Source organism: Oncorhynchus masou, chromosome 16, assembly GCF_036934945.1.
Source record: "Oncorhynchus masou masou isolate Uvic2021 chromosome 16, UVic_Omas_1.1, whole genome shotgun sequence".
NCBI lineage: Eukaryota > Metazoa > Chordata > Actinopteri > Salmoniformes > Salmonidae > Oncorhynchus > Oncorhynchus masou.
Window position 1 is genome coordinate 19,291,141 of NC_088227.1, and position 8,560 is coordinate 19,299,700.

At 42.3% G+C, this 8,560-nt stretch overlaps 1 protein-coding gene across 2 annotated transcripts in view; it reads right to left on the minus strand.

The window, feature by feature from the left end:
- Window positions 1-8,065, minus strand: part of LOC135557608 (transcription factor HIVEP2-like) — a 93,127-nt gene extending 85,062 nt beyond the window's left edge. For both annotated transcript variants that reach the window (XM_064991046.1, XM_064991045.1), the window contains exon 1: window positions 7,658-8,065. The gene's annotated coding sequence lies outside the window, so the exon portion shown is untranslated. The remainder of the gene's footprint in view (window positions 1-7,657) is intronic.
- Window positions 8,066-8,560: the final 495 nt, after the last annotated feature.

The window sequence follows — 8,560 nt, forward strand, 5'->3', positions numbered from 1 at the left end:
GCTAGGGCCAATTACACTGTAAATCAACACTTTATTCAGAGAAAACCCGTTCATTTAAGGAAAGCAAATACGCCAAGAATCTACAAGTATATGTATGCAGGCTTTTCCCTTTTAAGGAAAGTGTGTCATGATACACAAGAAGGAGAATAAAACTAGTAGGCGTACAAATTACATGTTTTTTTTCACCAATTCTGTCTTTCTATTTTGAAGGACTACTCTCTTCCATTAGCCTTGAACAGCCTGCTATGGTTTTGCACTGGGTTACAGCCACAGAGCACAGGTGCAGATGTTATCAAGCTTCCTACTGTTGCAATTTCCCTCCACCACTTATATCAAGCCATCTGAGGGTAATTTTCTTCGGAAGCCCGGCCCGGCAGACCCTACGCAAACATGGGCCAAACGACACTCGAGGAGGGCAACAGGAGGCACATTCTGTTAGCCCAGCGTTGGCTCAACAAAGCATCCTTGTAGAGAGAAAGAGAGAGGGAGGGGGTCGCCTTGGTTACCACTGCCATTTCCTCCTTGTTCCACTGCTACTCCAGGGGAGCTGTAGTCAGCGCTACATACCACCCCCTCCCTCCTCTCCCTTTCTTCCCCTCCCCTCCCCTGGCTCCTAGCTCTGCAGGTGTACATGTGCAGCTAATAGGGGAAACCACAGAGCAGGGTGAGTGTTTAGCAGGGTGAACCACTGAACCGCGTCAGCCCATTAACTGTATACGGTGCAGGGAGCACGGTGCCGGTGAATAATTCAAAGGGCCCCTCTCAGGGACCCGGTCACAGGTGGCCCTATCACCTTACCTCTGGGGCCTGAGAGCTGTGAGGAGGAACACATACACACTGCTGGGGTTTACTCAATGTTTTCCATAATCGACGGCGGTCGGCTAAATAGCCGATAACAGACTCATTGTCAGCCGGCTACTTTTTCCACCTCATTTATTAACTAGGCTTACTTTCATTTAAAAGTTTAAATTCACTAGTCAGAAAAGTCTGTATAGCCTTCTCCCGCTAGAATGAACGACATGCATCGGTGGCTAGCCAATGAGTACGGGCCACCCAGTATGCACAGAGTCCTTTGTTAGCAAGGTTCCGCTGGCCTCATAGTGACGAATGATATTGTTTTGATAGCTACGTTAGCGTCAACTATGGATAGCTACCACAGGAGATTGGATTTCTGTTAAATCCTCACTAACAATGGACCCCCTGCGAATTGAGTAGCCCACAGTTACAAATGACTTCCTGCTGGCTAAGGAAGCTAGCCAGCTGTTATGGAAAACTGTTTGTCAACAAATGGAAAATAACTAGCTATTTCCGGGGTGGCGAATTACACTTTCTACCGGTGTCCTAGCTAGCTACTTCCCTCAACTTCACATTGATAGAAGTCCAAATTCTCGCGGTAGCTACCCATACCCACTGCATCTCAGTGCAAGAGGTGTCACAACAGTCCCTGGTTTGAATCCAGGCTGTGTCACATCCGGCCGTTATTGGGAGTCCCATAGGGCAGTGCACAATCGGCCTAGCGTCGTCCGGGTTTGGCCAGGGTAGGCAGTCGTTGTAAATAAGAATTTGTTCTTAACTGACTTGCGTAGTTAAATAACAAATACATAAAAAAAATAGCTGATTCTAACATAGCAACGTTGCTATCAAAACAATGTCATTTGTCACTATGGGACCAACGGAACCTTGAAACAAAATAGCCCTTGCTCATTGGGTAGCCAAACATCTTCTAGTGATCTATTGATAGGACAGGCTCCTGTCAGTCACTTAGCGAGTGAAGATTTGTTAGTCTGCTGTCTGTCACCGCCTCTCAGTAACTGTGTTATTTTTTGTGCGCTCCAGTTGGCCGCAGTCAGCTCCATGTGAATTTACACATGTTGTTTCTCACAACATTTTTTCTTAGGTTTTGCCACAAACTCAATTGGAACAGTAGATTAGATTCAGTTTTTTACACAATACATTACATTTAATGAGTAGACTAGACTAGTTTTTCTGACAGTATTACTAATCTAATGTCTTCCCTCAAAGTCCCACTCACAGTGACTAATTGACGGATCTGAAACCCTAACTCTGTGATTTATAAACATCCTGCCCCCTCCCCTGACAATCCCACGGACAGTGATTGAATGACAGGCCAAACTGTCAGAGGGATAGTTCACACAATTACAAAATTACATTGGTTTTCTTACACTATGTGTCCACAGCAGCAGAGTCAATACAATACATTATTTGAAGAACATGCATCAATGTGGCAATTCATATATTGCAGTAACAATGTACCCTGATTCAAAATATAAATGTAACATGTGAAGTGTTGGACCCGTGTTAAATGAGCTGAAATTAAACATACACATAAAAAGCTTATTTCTCTCAAATGTTGTGCACACATTTGTTTACCTCCTTGTTAGTGAGCATTTCTCCAAACATTAAGATAATCCAACCAGCTGACAAGTGTGGCATGTCAATAAGGTGATTAAACAGCATGATAATTGCACATGTGCACCTTGTGCTGGGGGAAATAAAAGGCCACTCGAAAATGTGCCGTTTTGTTACACAACACAATGCCACAAATGTCTCAAGTTTTGAGGGAGCGTGCAATAGGCATGCTGACTGCAGGAATGTCCACCAGAGCTGTTGCCAGATAATTGAATGTTCATTTCTGTACCATAAGCTCCATCCAACATCATTTTAGAGAATTTGGCATTACGTCCAACCGGCCTCACAACTGCAGACCACGTGTAACCATGTCAGTCCAGGACCTCAACATTCGGCTCCTTCACCTGCGGGATCGTCTGAGACCAGCCACCCGGACAGCTGATGAAACTGTGGGTTTGCACAACTGAATAATTTTTGCACAAACTGTCAGAAACCATCTCTGAGAAGTTCATCTGCGTGCTGGTCATCCTCACCAAGTCCCAGTCATGTGAAATCCATAGATTAGGTCCTAATTGATTTATTTCAATTGACTGATTTCCTTATATGAACTGTAACTAAATCTTTGAAATTGATACGTTGAGTTTATTGCTCAGTATAAATATGACTTTAATCTCAAGAGAAGACAGGTTTAATAGTCCTGATCATACAGGCCTAAAACAACTAGTTTACTGAAATCATACATTTTCAGTCATTTTAATTCTAAAATAATGTATTTCTACTGAAAAACACAACTCATTTTACCAATATGAGTATTTCCTATGGAATCAAGGCATTCGAATGTACCAGAGGCCACAAAAATAGGGCTTGTTCTCCCGCCCATGGCTAAGTTTTATATTTGGCTGGCTAATCCATGTACTTACGGAAAACCCTGTTTATATAAATACAGACTATCACACACACACACACACACACACACACCTTACATAAAGATACTGTAGAGGGGGGAACCTGAACATCGAGTCACATGTGTCAACCCCTGTTTTTGTTATTTGTGATCACATGATTGTAAAGATTTCAAGCCAAGGTCAGGATCCTGTGCTGTTTTCAGAGTTACAGACATTTCCATGGCGTCAGATGAAGGACACAGGTGTCTGAGTGTATTGTGACGTGAAAACATTTCTAGCGTAATGCAAGCAACACCTCAGACCTACATACCCATTGCAGTACACCCTGGATCAACAGCCACAACTACACGGTCACAATGACCCATCTCTAACCATTTGACTCATCTCTGACCATCTCATACATTTGAATATGATTTGGATCTACAATGCCACACTGAGATCAAAGGGACCGACTAGTCTGAAGGTCATCCAGGTGCTTGGACCTCTGTGTCCTCATTAAAGTTCCAAAGGCTGGGCCTAATATAGTGTAAAAGAGGTCATACAATAAGATTTGTAGTGATTCTTATGTTGAAGATGTAAAGAATATTTGCTGGTCTGTGGTGTGTAATGACTAGCAACCAGATCCTGCACTTGGTATTCTTACTATTCCAGGTACTAAGAAGCATGCACCCATTAAGAATGACTGTAAAAACTGCTAAATCCCCTTGGATTGATGTGGAATTGAATTTTTTTATTTAACAAGGAAGGGATCATTGAGATTTGAAATATCTTTTTCAAGAGCGACCAAGCCAAGACAGGCAGCACAAAGTCATTACACAATTACAGACAGACAACATGATAAACTACAAGTAATCTAATAAAAACCATAGAATTCACAAGAGTATAACAAAATCATAAAACAGCAAATTAAAAACATTGACAGGTCAGGGAATCAGCCTCAAAATCCTGATTTAAAAACACCAATCGGGACAAGTTCTTCCAGTTTAAAAGTATTTTGTAAGGCGTTCCAAGCCGATGGCGCAGAGTACATAAAAGCCCTTCTACCAAATTCAGTTCGGACATTTGGAACAATTAACAGGATAAAGTCCTGCGAACGAAGAGAGTACCCAGCACATCTCTGAACAATAAAAATGGTAGTAAACCCAAAATTGTATGGTTGAGAAGCATGAGGCAAAAGGTATGGCAAGTAAGTCTGGAAGCACAACCGATTGGCAAACTTACTGCAAATTGAGAAAATCATATGACTAAACTGAATAAAAATAAGAAGAAACTATACTATGAAACAAAGATAAATTATATAAAGAATGATAGTAAAAAGCTTTGGAGCATCTTAAATTACATTTTGGGGAAAAAATAAAACTCAGCTCAATCATTGAAACAGATCGTCATGCTCTGATCTGTTTCACCTGTCCTTGTGTTTGTCTCCTCCCCCTCCAGGTGTTGCTTATTTTCCCCAGTGTATTTATTGCTGTGTTTCCTGTCTCTCTGTGCCAGTTCGTCTGGTATGTTTCTAAGTCAACCAGCGGTTTTCTCAATCTCCTGCTTTTTGCATTCTCCTTTTTCTAGTCCTCCCGGTTTTGACCCTTGCCAGTTTCTGGACTTTGTACCTGCCTGCTTGACCATGAGCCTGTCTGCCACTCTGATCTGGTTTTGACCTTTTTGCCTGTCCACAACCATTCTCTTGCCTCCCCTTTTGGATTAATAAACATTGTAAGACTCCAACCATCTGACTCCTGTGTCTGAATTTGGGTCTCGCCTTGTGCCTTGATACAGATGGCACATTCATCACAAAACCCACTGATATTGCCAAATACTTAATTAATTTTTTAATTGGCAAACTTAGGCATGACATGCCAACGACAAAACACTGACACTACACATCCAAGTATATCTGGTCAAATCATGAAAGACAAGCATTGTCATTTTTTATTCTGTAAAGTGAGTGTGGAAGAGGTGAAAAAAATGATTGTTTTCTATCAACAATGATAAGCCACCGGGGTCTGACAACTTGGATGGAAAATTACTAAGGATAATAGCGGACAATATTGCCACTCCTATTTGCCATATCTTCAATTTAAGCCTACTAGAAAGTGTGTGCCCTCAGGCCTGGAAGGAGGCAAAGGTCATTCACTAAATCACAGTCCTATTTGGGAACCCCCTTGGGGATTGGGACGGGGGGACAACAACAATTTAGAGAGTTAGATAGAAAGATTGCTTAGAGGACTTAGAAGGGGCCAGACACAGCTCAGGTGTGAATCACTGTCATCTTCCCATCACTGAAGGGTGACATGAAGGCAAAGATACCTAGGATCCATGCTCAGTAATATCCTCGCATCCCAGTCTCCTGATCTATACACTACAGCCACCACTATAGATAATACATGCAGAACCACTAGTAACAGCAAGTTTTAGATACCACGGTCTTCCGTTCCCAACTCCATTCCCTCTCTGGGTAATCAAGTCATTAAATGTGTTGCATGGTTTGGTCTTTGAAACTAAGTGGTGAGAGGGAATCTTCCATAACGACAATGGTGCAAAGTAGATCTCCTCTTCCCAGGCTGTGTGTTGTGTTCTGTGTTCCGTGTTCTGTGTGTATTCAGGGCCGTAGCTCAAAGGCAGAGATTGACATTAGACTACTATTTATTTACCCCACCACAGAACATTTGACTGTATCATTAGCCTGTTGTTGTCAAATGGTCCAGTGTCTCCGTGCAGTCAGTAGAGGAAAGACTCTTATCGGTATATTGTGACAGGTACTGTAGATCTGAAATAAAGCTTCACAATAGACCAGCTCCCTAACCAGAGACACAATGCAAAAACGTCCACACACAAAGAGATGAGTAGAGGGTTTCATCCACTGCTAAGTGACCATTGTGAAATTGAGCAATATCATACTGCTTACGTTCTGTATTCCAGGCTCATAACCTCACCGTCCTCCTCTCACAATCAGGTTGCTGGTACTGCCAAAGACACGCTAAAATATGTGTGCAGTATGGCATAATATATCCCACTCCTCTCCTACAACGCTGTGGGACAGATGGTACAGCATGTAGGTCTTTTAGAATTCATGCCCAGTGTTTGTTGGCTATCCACAGTGCCACTCTACTGCTCTCTGCCTTTGGCTGTGGGTGCCGAACCTGAATGATATCCGTTTAGAGTCAGATCATGCTCAACAAAGGTGAATTACAATGATGGGATAGTAGGTTATTGCTGTATCTGCATTAAAGCAATGTAGGACATCTAAATGAAGGTACTGTATGAGAAACAGACAAAAGCTGCCACTGGGTAACGTAGGCTTCAATTGTGGTACCGTGTTGATAGACTGTTATCATGGGTGTAAAGCCTTTGAGCACATCCATTAATGTTTCATGGGAAAATATATCACATGTTGATGGTTAGTTCTGTTTTGATGATGAAAAACACATGACTTAGTCACCTGTCATTGTCATGATGACAGACTGAAATATGGATTGAGGACCCAGCAGGTAAATATTATTGACATGGGTTCAATCAGTCAAACATAAATTGGACAGCCAAGAAGGATGTTAAACATGAAAATGTATCATCCTAAAGACTGGTACTGTATGTGCCAGAGCACAGATCTCTGTAAACTATCTTTCTATAAAAAGCCATTGAAAAATGTGCTTTCTATTAGGAAAATAATATAATAGAAATACATGTTGACCAAATGGTTGGGAGGAAATAACAGTTAGGCAAAAAATACAAGCTAAGGAGAAAATTTGAATTTTCAACATCACTAGCTCTGTACATATGTTGCTGTTGGGTAATCCGGTGCAGAAACAACCCATTCGTAATCCATACATAATGGATAATACAAGTCAACTCTTACGAACAATTTTTTTTATATATTTTTTTTTTACATTAAATCATATTATTTTCACCAGAAAGTGGGTAAAAAAAAAGCAGGCGCCTGAGAACCCCCTTAATGGGCCCCGTTTTTGACGGCGAACACGTCATGGAACATTCCCCGAACGGGCTAGTGTACCACCCACCATACCTCTCACAGACACACACACATTCAAGCACACAGAAACATAGGATGTAGGCTACATCAAATTACAGACCACGACAGTCAATAGGTGACGGAGAAAGGTGCATTGTCTTGACTATTCCGCGGAGAGAGAATACAATCTTCCTCCACGAATCCATCTTAATCGGTTTACAAACCGTTTGCCCGCTGCATTGGCTGTGCAAATTCCTTAGGATATTACGCAACATTCCTAATCTGCGCGCAAGCGCTGGGTATTCCCCATCCCCACATAGCTATTATAATAAACGGAACAAAGACAATAGATTTTTCGTTACAAAATAACGAAATTGTACACTGGAAATCAACTGACAGTTTATATTTAGTCACTTACCGTGTCACATTTAAAGTTTCGTGCAAAACCCCACGTCCAGGTTGCCTAACATCCCAGAGAAATGACAACCTATGACAACGCTCTTGACACTTCGCTAATTGCCGGATAAAACGTCACGAGAACACAAGAACGAGCAAAATTAGCAAAGATCGACTTCTGCAGGACTATTGTCGAACCTTATGCTGCCACTAAATAAAGAAAAGTTGTCAGTAAAAAAATGCTCTTCAACAGGATTTTTCCGTTTTTGAGGAAGACGCCGAAGCTGAGAGCGTGAGTTTGCGATCGGGAGACACAGGGTTTATTTGTGGAACTACTTCCCAGAATAGAAAAGATGAGAGAGAGAGAACGAGAGAGAGGGAGAATGTGACAGTGTGTTTGGTGCGTGACGTCATCGGATCCCCCAGCGCGACCCAGGGAGAGAGAGGAAGAAGCGGTGGAGCGAGGCAGTGTGAGGTGCTAGAGGGACAAGGACATGGAGAATCCGTCCCCGTCCCACCTCTCCCCCGTGCTTTGTACAAAGGGAACTCCCTATGCAGCGCACCCAGGGACGTGACACGCAAACAGACAGACAGACAGACAGACAGACAGACAGACAGACAGACAGACAGACAGACAGACAGACAGACAGACAGACAGACAGACAGACAGACAGACAGACAGACAGACAGACAGACAGACAGACAGACAGACAGACAGACAGACAGACAGACAGACAGACAGACAGACCAGGGTACATTTCATGCGAGGAACAATTTGAAAATATGTCTCTAGCATGTCCTATTAATAAATATACCATAGTGCAATTACTGTGTACCACAGTGTAAACGTTCTCTTTATTGTCATGGTTCAATATGCTATAGACGAAATGTCACACTCAACCTGGTGCGCCTGTTTTGTGTACTC